Raw genomic sequence first — 13,853 nt, 5'->3', positions numbered from 1 at the left:
AATTAACTGTTTTTCTTTTGTTTGAAGAAATAAAGTTTATACACTCTCTCTCTCTCTCTCAGTTCTGCAGTTTTACTTCATTGTCGTGTCTCAAAGCAGCGATAATTGTTTGTGTAGTTGTGTCATATGTAACCATATTATATATTGGTATTGTGGCCCTTATTACGCCACAGTCAGAGTTTCGGTACGCTTGTAGATTTATGTTAGCGCACAAGATAATTATATCAATTAAATACGCGCAATAATAATTGTGATGACCTCTATTGTTTATTTTAACGAGTGTCGGAAAGTCTTGTATATTTCACGCAGCCACCGATCTTGAAAAAAAAAAATTAAATAAGCTAAAACTATACCTACTGCAGCCAAATGAATTACTTAAAAAGAGTAGGAAGAAGGATATAGTCGCCGATCCGTGCTGTACGTTGGGCGGAATGACGTCGATAATGGTGACGACCTGCGGGAGATAGCAAGCACCATCAAGGTAGGTATAAATTACGCAAAATGGTCTCGCATTTTGCTTTATAATTGCGCTGTCGCTTGTCTCGCCCGACGTGCTTCCAGGACCTCGTGCAGCAGCAGCTCATGGCATGTACGCTCCTCGTGTTCAAAAAAAAAAAAAAAAAAAAAAAAAAAAAAAAAAAAATACGGCAACGGATATGAAAGACCTCCACGAAAACATCCATCGTCGGCAACTAAACCGCCGCCTGACTGCTATGCTGAGGCGCATGTCTGCCGTGCGCATTCTGAACCCCGATCGAGATAAGACCGCAGATTTATTTGTCGAAAGTTTTGTCATATGTTCCGCATTCATGAAATCGCTATGTTCATAATGAAAATTTTTTCTACACTCTTTTACAGCACCGTTTCCTGTATGCTGCGAAGAGCCCGAGGATTTTCTTTGTACGCAGCAGCACATATGTGGAGAGGGATCGCGGCATCGATCAACTCTCCATGATCATTGTCGCAACCCTCGTAAATGTCTACAGTGGAAGCATCGCTACAGCATCCAGGGCAGCAGAACCAGGCACTGTGTACGACGTAGTGCACCACTGTTGACGGTGCGCGGCAAAGGGCCACGGACGAGTGCAGGACGTTCTGTTCACCACGCCGTCACGTCGCTGCAAGCCGCCGATAGACCGCGGCGCACCCAAACGGCCCTTTTCAGGGCCGCCCCAATGTTTCCTGGCAGACCGGAGGCCTCCATGTCCCGTACTCCTTTTCCCTCTCTTACACATGTTGCACGTTGTATCGCTGCCACCAAAACTTGCGTGCTATGCCTCTTTATAGACACGCATGCATAATCGTGTCAAATTTCGTTTCATGAAGTGCTACAGTGCTTATTACCTGCTTCCCTCACGCATTAATTATTCTGAGACTTAGTGCAGCAGCTGCAGAATACGTGGCAAACGTCACTTGGCTGCCGCGACAAACGCTAAGCCTATGCAGCAGGTTTAGCAGCTATAGAGTACTCTCAGTGTGGTGCTGCTTTGTTCAGTGATGTTTGTTAATGGAAGAGTTTATATAACAATTACATAATCATATTGAACCATCATCATCATCAGCCTGACTATACCCACTGCAGGGCGAAGGCGTCTCCCATATTTCTTCAATTAACCCGGTTCTGTGCTAGCTGCATCCACTTGACCCCTGCGAACTTTTTAATCTCATCCGCCCACCTAACTTTCTGCCGCCCCCTGCTACGCTTTCCTTCCCTTGGAATCCAGTTTGTTGCCCTCAGCGACCATCGGTTATCCTCTTTTCGCCCTACATGTCCTGCCCATGTCCATTTCTTCTTCTTAATTTCCACTAGAATGTCAGTAACTTGAGTTATTTCTCTGACCCACTCTGCACGCTTCCTATTTCTTAATGTTACCCCTACCATTTTTCGTTCCATAGCCCTCTGAGTTGTCCTCAACTTAACTAGAACCCTCTTGGTTAGCCTCCACGTTTCAGCCCCTATGATTCATAAATGACTGTACTGCTTAATTGCCACTTACTTTGTGCATTCCACAACTGCTGCAGCTAACGCGTGGAGCGTCGTTCTCTCCAGTGCTGCAGTGACAACAAACTAGGCCTCGCGATAGGCGGCTTTGTTCTGTTGTGTATTTTTTTTATAAATGCAACACATTTCGAAGGTTATAGTCGCCATCCAAGGATCACCTAATTCGAGAGCACGAGGAAAGGCAGGATAAGTGTGCGCGCCTGGATTCGATCCCATGTGCCTGTTGTATATATATATTTTTTTTTTTACGAAAGCATTTCACGCGTTAGGCGTCCTAGACAAGGTTCAAGTGCAGTGTGCAATTGTATAGTAACCATGCATGCGGTGAGCGGTTGCCATATTCTCAGTTCACTTTTGTTGGCTGTTTCTTGAATAAATATTGTCATTGGTCACTGTGTCTTTCACTGTGTCCCTTTTGCTTTGTAGGATGGCAGGTGAGCATATGGCATTCAGCAAATATAAAGTTAGAGTGCACTTAAGTCTTCTTACATGCGGAAATGCGAAATCATTGCAAGTTACATGGCTAGTTCTGTTATAAGCTCGATTATCTTTTTTTATTTACTTTCTCTCACTTAATTCTATTGTCATCATAATATCGTTACCTATCACTATCACAGGTGCTTGGATATCTGACGCCATCTACCGTGACGTCATCGTTCCTCTGCCCTATAAATTCGGCACCACACCCGTCCATCTTCAGTGGGCACGGCGAAAGCGCTGCGAGCAAGGTGCTCAAAATGCTTCGTCTTTTTCTGGCACAGGTTAGTTATGTTTGCACCATACGAACTGACGATAGGTTTCTTGTTCTCTTGCCGTGCCCACGTACATGTTTAAACTCTGCATATTTATTTACAGAAGACTGCTGGCTTTATTGCAAAGCCTTAAGCAGGAGTGGGTGTAAAATACACTTTGACAAAAAGAAAACCTCCCTGAGGTACACGCAACTCAGCGCACAATAAAGAAACAACATTATACAATATTAGACGACGCCTGGCGTCAAAATGAGCACTGGGGAAAAAAAAATGAAAATGTTGAATGCTGCAAAATTGTTACGAATTCCTAAGCGACTCCGTAAATGACTGCACAGTAGAAGCCTCTACAATATTCGCTTTGAGGACATTCCATTCCCGCACAGTACGGGGGAAGAAAGAATTCTTGTATGTTTCAGTGCGGCATGAGTATTCCTTCACTTTTAAAGAATGGTAGGATCGTGTCGAACGACCCGGGACGAGCTCAATGCTGCTGTTAATTCCTAATTTGTTATGAACAATCATGAACATATATTTAAGCCTCTCCTGAGCTGCAAAGAATCCAAATTTGCTTTCTCAAGTAGCATGGTAGGGGACGTCTGCAAGGTGTATGAATTATAAATAAATCGCATTGACTTTCTTTGAATATTTTCGAGTGTTTTAATGTTTTCTTTAGTATAAGGGTCCCACACAACAGAGGCGTATTCTAAAACAGGTCGGATAAAAGTTTTGTAAGCTAGTAACCTAATTTCCTGCGTAGAGTACCGGAGAGATCTTCTTAAAAAGCCAAGTTTTTTCATAGCTTTATTTTTAATATTAGAAATGTGTTTGTTCCACCGTAGGTCAGAGCTAATCGTTAATCCCAAGTACGTCCACGGTAGACAGGGGATGGTTATTAATAGTATAGGCAAAACTTAATGGCCGCTTCTTCCGCGTAATAGACATTGAAACTGCTTTTTTAAGTATTCATACTCATCTGCCACGTTGAGCACCAATCATGAATTTTAGCCAAGGCGTCATTAAGAAGAAGCTGGTCAGCAGGAGTTCGTATTTCATGATATAATACACAATCGTCGGCAAACAGCTTGATTTTGACAGGAATTTCTTTAACAATGTCATTTATAAAAATTAAAAAGAACAATGGCCCAAGTACTAAGCCTTGTGGGATACCGGAGCTTACCAAAGCTGGGCTCGAACATGCATTGCCGATTGATATGGACTGATATCGAGACGATAGATATGCTTGTATCCACGTCAACAGTAGATCGTTTTTAAAGATAGTATTTAGCTTTAGCAAGAACTTTCTGTGTGAGACCCGGTCAAATGCTTTTTCGAAATCTAAAAAAATGACATCAATTTGACACTTGCTATCAATGGCTGCGGCAAAATCCTGCATCGTCTCTAGAAGTTGGGTCACAGTAGAGAAGCCCTTGCGAAAACCGTGTTGCCGGTCGTCAATTACGTGATTGGTTTCCAGGAAGGCTGATATATGCCCAAAAAGTATATGTTCAAGTATTTTTGAAGAAGTACACAGTAAAGATATTGGCCTATATGAGCTAAGTAGAGATGAATTTTCAGTTTTGGGAATAGGAATAATTTTTCCGTGCTTCCAGTCCTCCGGGAGCTCGGCGTTTAACAGAGACTTCTTAAATATGAGCGTTAAGTACTTGGAACACCATTCGGCATATCTCACAAGAAACGTATTTGGCATGTCATCAATTCCCGGCGTCTTTTTTGCGTCACAACTGAGAAGCAGAGAGAAAACACCTTCTTCAGTTACAGAAACATCAGTAATAGGCGGACAAGCTGAGTTAAAATGAGGCTTTCTACCATCATCGTGCGTAAACACAGTACAAAAGAAACGGTTGAAAGACGAAGCAATCTGTGTCGCATCAGTAATCAGTTCGCCGTCAACGACAACGCTGTACACAGGTTTCTTTTTCTTTGATAACTGCCGCCAGAACTTTGCAGGGGACGAAACAAGAAAGTTTTTCATAGATACGCTAAAGTGATACTCTTTTGCTTTTTTGATACTGTGTTTTAAGTTCAAGCGCATATCAGACAGTTTAGCAGCATCAACTGCCGACTGGCTTCGCCGAAGTTTTTTGCGAACTCTCTTAATCTTTCGTCCCATGCGTACAAGTTCCCTCGTCATCCAAGGGCTGCTGGCGCGTAGGGTAATTACCCGAGTAGGCACAAAACGCGAAATGCAATTCAGAGCAAGGTTCTTAAAGAAAACCCAGAGATTTTCTACTGAGCAGTCGCAGGATTCGTAAAGAACCACAAAATCTGAGAATGAAATATCAAGTAAGTCTAAAACCCCAGGTGAAAATTTTCTGCTGGTTTCCTGCTGGGATCCTGCTGGTTCCAGCAGTGCTGGGTTATTAGCACATTCCCAGCATCTGCTGGAACCAGCAGCTGCTGGTTCCAGCAGCTGCTGGGAATGTGCTAATAACCCAGCACTGCTGGAACCAGTAGCTGCTGGGACCAGTAGCTGCTGGGACCAGTAGCTGCTGGGACCAGTAGCTGCTGGGACCAGTAGCTGCTGGGACCAGCAGCCACTGGGACCAGTGGCTATTGGAACCATTGGCTGCTAGGTTTCAACCGAGGGCTGCATATAGTCAGAATTTGGTGGATTGGTTCTCTGGGGGCTTGTCAGCATACGAAAATTTGGTGCAGCGACTGCCTTGGACTGCACAAAGAAAATAATGGCAACAGCAGAGGTTTCAGTCATGACTCATAGTTTAATTTTATTTTCCATGCCCATATAAATTCTGCAATCTGCATAGACACATTTTCCCTTCGAGACTGTGGTACTGCAGCAGGTGTGCTCCAGCTCCAACTCGGATGGTGCCATGAAGGTAGCTGCATGGAAAAAAACAGACCAGAAAAATATGCTACCAAAACCATGCTACTGCACATAAAATATGAATAATGGAAATTGAAAGCATCTACCCAAGAACCACATATTTGGTGCAAATCCACATGAGAACTGGTCAAGTGTGATGCAAACCACGTTTAGAGAAAATTTTCAATGAGCAGCGCTTCTACTAATGTGTGGATGGCTAGCTTTTGCATGTGCCTGTGCAGACTGCACCAATGCCCACACGCACCCATGGTGTTTCATTCATTCAACCATGAGAATGCCACTCCTAGGAAAGTGTCTGCATTGCTTTAGGCAGATGCAACGTAACAACTGGTGTGGTATTACCAGAAAGGTTAGATGAAATGAGGGGCTCGTTATGATACAATTTAAAGGAGCAAACAGTCTAGAAGTCCAAGGTAAACATTGGGGATAATTTTTCTTTTTAGGTTTGTTGTCGATGTTGACAAGAATGAGTGTTAAGATGATTTAGGGAGAAAGAATATTAAATGAAATGTGGAAGGAAAAACAATGCCGCTTTTCATGCAATAGTATTTCTCCCTAAATCATCATAAGACTCATTCTTGTTAATAACAACAAACCTAAAAGAAAAAATTATCCCCAACGTTTACATTGGACTCGTAGACTGTTCGCTCCTTTAAATTAAATCAGAGAGGTTAGAGGTATACCCATTGCTAGCCAGACATGACTGTTTAGCGGCATATTCTTTTAACCTTGTTTGGTATGCCACTCGTCATACACCCATACCCTGCAAATGGATTGGCATGGAAAGACAGTCTAGTTAGTCTATTTGCAACGAATCGTATCGAATGTGTGTTAACTTGCACAGTGTGTTAACTTGCGATTAGACGTTCTTTGAATCCTTGGCTGTTCACGTTCGTACAAAGCGAAAAGCAATCGGGCGACAAAGATATTTTACTTGCCGAAAATAGCACCAATGATACTTCGGCAAAATGATATGGCCTATTTTAAACTAGGGACGACAAAATTACCAGCTCACTTACTAGTCAATTACTAGTCACTCGACTAGTAAGCGGCTCTCATCACTGCCGAAATGCGCTGGCAGTGGTGCGCGCTTGAGTCACTGTTCCCACTTGCTTCACTGTTCTTTTCCTCCGTGCCTATAATAAGCTCTCGCAAATCCACTAGACGTTACACAACGCGAGGACTAAAAAAAAAAAAAAGAAATGAGATGCATTTTTTACTTACCAAACACACGCAGGTCCTAGGCCTTGCAGATGTCACATCACATTTCTCAGTCTTGACAGAAGTTGTTACACCATCTTGACCGGTTCAAACTTACGTAGATGTTTCAGATAAAATGCCTTAAATAATTCATACTGACGACGACGTTTAAATATTGTAAAAAGCACAAAATACTCCTGCATTCGCAAACACGAGCCAGAACAGAACAGCTCACTACGTAAATGTCTAAACTTCGGAACGGCTTCTTTTGGCTTGTTGAGCGTCAACCGGAGACTGGTTACGATAGTGTCGTAAGCGCTGAAAATGCGCGTTTGTCAAACGTTACGAAAAAATACTCCTTAAATATTTCAAATTGTGCTAATATTACTATTTGTATACCATCTTACACGTAATTGTATTCGCTCTGCTCTGATCGTTGCACCAGATCGTTCGAAGGCGCGTCGTCTGCTACGCTAGCAGATGATGAAGGTGACAGCAGTAACAGCCTCGTGCATTACGCCGTGATAAACAAATTCGTAAAGATCAGATAACATTTTTTGCATCTTTGATGTTTGCAATAGCTCATAGCGGTATAACACTGCGGCTACCGGCCGAAAAAAAAAAAGCATAGCTTCTTTAAAAAGGTGTCTTTCGCCGCTACGGTGATATTTTTGATCACGGAGCAGAAACATGGTGTAAAAACGAGTATATACTTTCCGTACTACGTTTTTGTAGAATGAATGAGCTCGCGATAGGGAAATGCAACAAGTTCTCACGTGCGTAAATGAACTCCATTACATGCGTTTGTAAACTTGGGTGGGTTACTTGCTGGTTCCAGTAGCATTCCAGGAGGGAACCAGCAAAATTCTAAAACCAGCAAAGAAAACCAGCAAGCACCCTGCTGGAACCAGCAAAGCCAGCAGGTTGCCTGCTGAGACCAGCAGACGCTCACTGCTGGAACCAGCACAGCCAGCAGGTCGCCTGCTGGGACCAGTGGAAAACCAGCAGGTCGCCTGCTGGGACCAGTGGAAAACCAGCAAGCACCCTGCTGGAACCAGTACAACCAGCAAAAATCCAGCAGGCTACCTGCTGGTTCCAGCACAAACCAGCAGCTTCCAGCAAGAAACCAGCAGAAAATTTCCACCTGGGACTGCAACATCATCAGCACGCGAGAAGTTTGGCACAACACGCACCTCTTTCTTTTTATTTTTCGGGAGAAGCAATGGAATGTTTAAATATACCATAACATGGTCAGATATGCCTTCGAATTATTGAAGTAGAGGACCGCGACGAAAGACACTGTTACTAACGAAGAAAAGATCAAGAATGGATTTCTTATCCTTTTGTATACGCGTTGCTTGCTTTACTAATTGAGTTAAATCGTGATCAAGTACGATGTCTACAAGAAGTTCGGCTGATGTGCAGAGCGGCTCTGGAAACTGTTCGTCCCAATTGACGAGCGGCATGTTAAAGTCTCCAGCCAATAGTACATTACTTGATTGTGCTTTCGTAGTACATAAGAACTCATTTAGTTTCTCAAAGAAAACACCGTCACCTCGCGGTGGGTGGTAAAACGCGCCAATAACAAGACTAAGTTCATTTAGAATTAGTTTACAAATGACGCATTCAATTCCTTGCACGTCAGGTAGCCTGATTACTTGGAAAGATTCTTGAAAAAGAATTGCAACACCACCACAGCGAGAAGTCCTGTCTTTGCGCATAATTCTGTATCCTGGTGGTGTAATTTCTTCATCAGTGATATCAGAGTGCAGCCAGGTTTCGGTGATTATAATGATATGCGGTTTATGCGCCACTACTATACTTTCCAAATCCTCAGACTTGTTCACAATGCTCCGGGCGTTAAACTGAATACATTTTAGCGATTTAATTTGACTGTTCTCGATTCATTGGTCACTTTGTTTTCGATTCCGGCTGCCATGCTCTAGGACTCTTTCTTTGTTAGTGTCATCCCAAACAAACAGATCGTCACAAATTTTTATCTTGTTGTAGATTAGCTTAACCTTCTGACCGGCTTTTCGAATCTCTGAGGTGCTTTCCCAGAGATTCTTCCGTATCTGCCGCGTGGTATACGAAAAGTCTTCTGAAATAGAGTAATCGGTGTCTTTTAGTTTCGAGCAGTTTTTCAGTGTGTTAACTTTCTCACGATGATCCATCAGCTTGATAATAACAGGTCGATGCTTGTTAGGTTGCTTGCGACCGATTCTATGAATTCTCTCGGCTGCTATTGCTCTTGTATGCTGCTTATTTGTGGTGATATAGAGATGAATCCAGGCCCAACAGTTGAAGAAATGTTCCAGACACTCATTGAGGGGCAGAAAGACATTAGGTCTCGTCTAGAGGCAACAGAAAGGGCACTGGGCAACTTTGGGGATCGCCTAAATAACGTAGAGACAAATATACAAGAGCTGCAGATGAAAACAGATGAAATTGAAAGCATAAGCATAGCCTTAAGTGGTGTGCGGGATGCGATTACAAGGCATCAAACGAGGCTTGATGATTTAGAAGATAGAAGCCGGAGGTCAAATTTAATTGTTTTTGGCATACAAGAAGATCCTACCGAATCTGAGTCGGATTTGCGCAAAAAAGTTATCGATGATCTGTTTTCTGCTAAACTGGGAGTGCAGTGTTCATCTGTAGCTCGAATTCATAGAATGGGCAAAAATTCTTCAAATCGTCCTGTCATAATGTACTTTCAGGACTACAGGGAGAAACAAGCAGTCTGGAGCAATGTTTCTAGACTAAAGGGAAATAAAATAAGAATCGATAATGACTACTGCGCGGAAACGTTGTGCAAACGCCAGCATCTTTGGCAAAGTGCAAAACTTGAAAAGAAGGCCGGAAGAAAGGTTTCCTTGGTTTATGACAAGCTCAAGATTGATGGGCGGTATTATGAATGGGATGCTGTTTTAAACTCTAGAAGATTGATAGAGCGAGGCACCACATCTTCATCGGAAAGTTAACGGCCAGAAACGTCCGAAGTGCGGTTAGTTTCTCTTAATGCAAGAAGCATTGTGAACAAAACAGATAAACTCGAGGAATGCTTGCTCTCTTTGGATCCGCACGTGTGTGTCATAACTGAAACCTGGCTACACGGTCAAATCAATGACGAAGACATCGTCCCGCCAGGTTATCGGTTATATCGGCGAGACAGAGGATCTAGAGGGGGTGGTGTTGCTGTTGTTGTTAAATCCTGTGTCGATGTTGACGTCGAAAGCCAGATTGCTGAACATGAGAGCCTTTTTTTGAAAATCAAAGTGAAGGATGCTACATTTCATTTGTGTGCAGTCTATCGCGCTCCGGATGCAGACGAAAGCTTCTTGAATAAACTGTATGATCGATTGTTGTTGTTACGAAACAAAAATGTGATTGTAACTGGTGACTTTAATTTGCCTTTATTAAATTGGAGCAAGCTATCTTTTGGATTATCTCATACGAGTGATATTATACATGACATTATGATTGCTCTTGGTCTTAATCAAATAGTGACTGAATGTACCCGCGAAAGATCAATTCTTGACCTTCTGTTCATTAGAGAATTGTTTAGAGAAGGAACTGTTAAAATTGAACCCGGCATATCTGACCATAAGTTAATTTTTTTTTCCTGGAAGGTTGAAAACGAAAAAACACGTGTGTTGAATGTCGCTACAGTTAAGGAATACGGCAGAGCTGACGATGTTGCCATTATTGATTATATTGATGAAAATCTTGGGATTATCAGTGATGATGTTGAAAGCTCCTGGCAATGGTTCGCTAATGTGCTTAGGCATTGTATTCAAAACTTCGTTCCGGACAGAAAAATATTTAAAAAGCGGAAACATCCGTGGATTACTCGTGAAATTATACACATTAAACGCCGTCTGAAGAGATGTCGTAAGAAGCACGGGGCTTCAACGCCAGTGTTTAACGAAATCAAACAAGACCTATTATCAAAAGTGAGTAGCGCCAGGACTAAGTATTTTTCGCACACTTTAGCAGAGTTTCTAAAGACCGATCCACAGAAATTTTGGCGGCACTTGAGTAAACCCAAAGATGAACTTAACAAATTAAAAGTAAGCGACACGATTATTACGGATGCTGCGGAAATAGCTGAGAATTTTAACCAGTTTTTTTATGGCGTGTTTTCAGAATTAGATGAATATGAAACAAAAGCAACGGCTTCACCAGAGAATGGCATTGAAATAACTCGTGAGGGTGTCCTGGACATGCTCTTGAAACTGGACACTAATAAAACTGCTGGACCCGATGGTCTTACGAATGTATTTTTAAAGCGATATGCTGAACAAATAACAGGTTTTCTCACAGACATCTTTAAACTGTCATTAGCAAATGGAGAAATTCCTGCAGATTGGAAAATAGCTCGTGTGGTTCCTGTATATAAAAAAGGTGATCGACTGTCAGTTTCAAATTATCGACCTGTTTCCATAACAAACAGTTGCTGTAAGCAGATAAATGAAGGGGAAATGAGGGTGCTCGTTATAATACATGAAGGAAAGAAGCCAACAGTCGGCGAGGCCAAGGAAAGCATTGGGGATTATGTTTTGTCTTTTTTTTAATTTTTACTTGGATAATCACAGAAATGAGCAATGCAATCTGCTTAGGGGAAAGATAATTAAACACAAAGTAGAAGAAAAAACAACGTGCCGATGGTGGGGACCGAACCCACGACCTCCGAATATGCGTCCGGTGCTCTTCCAACTGAGCTGTCCCGGCCGCTGTCCCCGCTGCTACTTTCTCGGGTATTAATGTTGTCTGTATACGAACTTTGAGAGTGTTCACCAGCGCCACCCTCAACCATAGCGGCGGACGTGGAACGTCCTGTGTTACCGCCAGCGTCACGTAGAACGTGATCTAGAGCGAGGGCGAAAGCTGTGCTAGAACCCTCTTATGCTACCTATGACTTCAAGACTGCCAGAACCGAGACCCCCGTAAGCTACAAGCAGATAAATGAAGGGGAAATGAGGGTGCTCGTTATAATACATGAAGGAAAGAAGCCAACAGTCGGCGAGGCCAAGGAAAGCATTGGGGATTATGTTTTATGTCTTTTTTTTTTATTTTTACTTGGATAATCACAGAAATCAGCAATGTAATCTGTTTAGGGGAAAGATAATTAAACACAAAGTAGAAGAAAAAACAACGTGCCGATGGTGGGGACCGAACCCACGACCTCCGAATATCGCGTCCGGTGCTCTTCCAACTGAGCTGTCCCGGCCGCTGTCCCCGCTGCTACTTTCTCGGGTATTAATGTTGTCTGTATACGAACCTTGAGAGTGTTCACCAGCGCCACCCTCAACCATAGCGGCGGACGTGGAACGTCCTGTGTTACCGCCAGTTGCTGTAAAATGTTGGAGCATATTATTGCCGGCTACCTGCGAAAGTTCCTGAGTGATCATAATCTCTTGTCTGATAATCAGCACGGGTTTAGGCAGGGGTTATCCACAGTTACCCAGACTGTTCTATCTGTGAACGAATTTGCGCGTGTGCTTGATATGTCCGGGCAAACAGATGTGGTTTTCTTTGACTTCAGCAAGGCGTTCGATAAGGTGCCACATGGAAAACTTCTGTATAAGATGGAATGTATGGGTGTGCCTTTTTTTATCATCCGATGGATTGAAGCCTATCTTAGAGACAGACGTCAATGTGTAGAAATTAATAAGACCCCTTCTAGCGTCCTCAGTGTTCAATCAGGAGTACCGCAGGGAAGTGTGCTTGGGCCATTGTTGTTCTTAATATATGTAAATGATTTAATTAGTGTTGTACCTACCGATGCATCTGTAAAGTTATTCGCAGACGACTGCATTGTGTTTAAACAAATTTCATCCGGAAATGACCACAGCTCTGTACAAAAAGCAATTTTCGCCATTGATCAGTGGTGTCTTAATGGGCTATGGAACTTAATACTGAAAAAACTGTTCTCTTACGAATAACAAAAAAAAAAAAAAATCTCCCATTTTGCTTCCTTACTTTCTTCACGGCAGTACGATTTTAGAAGTTGAAAAATATAAATATTTAGGTGTAACTCTTGACAATAGGTTAAAATGGACAGCACATATTACTAATATTTCTACAGCTGCATTACGAAAGCTTTGGGTTTTACGAAGAAAGCTAAAAACTGCCCCGGCACATATAAAAAAACTAGCTTATGAAACTTGCATACGGTCTTCACTTGAATACGCTTCAGTAGTTTGGGACCCATACACGAAAAAAGATTCAATGCTTCTTGAAAAAGTCAACAGGAAAGCTGTTAGGTTTATATTCGGAAAATATAGAAGGGAGGACTCCCCTACACAGTTAATGAATTTACATAACGTTCATACACTGGAAACCCGCAGAAAGATTGCCCGATTGACATTCCTCTTTAACAGTTTAACAGGAAAAAATAAACTCAAGCTTCCAGAATGCCTTAAGCGCCCACTAGTAAGAAGGACTCGCGGTGTTAATGAGCATTCACTTACTCCCATTTTTGCCAAAACTAACAGTTTTAAATTCAGTTTTTTCCCTACAACAGTGGAAGATTGGAATTCGTTACCAGCATCTGTTTTATCCTCACATAATTTTTCTGATGCATTACAACGTCTTTATACCTGCTAATATTGTTTTATGTATATTTTGTATTTTTTGTGCTGCTAATATTGTATAATTTTATTCTTTTCATTATGTAACAATATGAATTCACTCCTGCTTGGGCCAAGCAATCGCCTGCAGTATTTTCAAATAAATAAAAATAAATAAATAAATAAATAATACATCATACGATTACTGTTAGAGTTGACCAAAATTCCCATTGGCTTATGTTATCAGCCTTATCTATCATATCTCACCATCATTATTACGACTCTAACCACTAATCTGTACATATTGCTAATGACTTTATTATTAATTATCCTCTGTTAATTGCCTAGTTGTCATAGTTATCATCGTTATCTTGTGTGCACACTCGTGGTCACACATTCTGTCCACGCCAACCACAAGGAAAAAAATACTTTCACATTAAAACTGTGCATCATGTTATGGA

The sequence above is a fragment of the Amblyomma maculatum genome, chromosome 8, assembly GCF_055883805.1.
Source record: "Amblyomma maculatum isolate TAMU_Amacu chromosome 8, ASM5588380v1, whole genome shotgun sequence".
Taxonomy (NCBI): Eukaryota; Metazoa; Arthropoda; class Arachnida; order Ixodida; family Ixodidae; genus Amblyomma; species Amblyomma maculatum.
Note: the sequence above shows the minus strand (reverse complement) of the source record.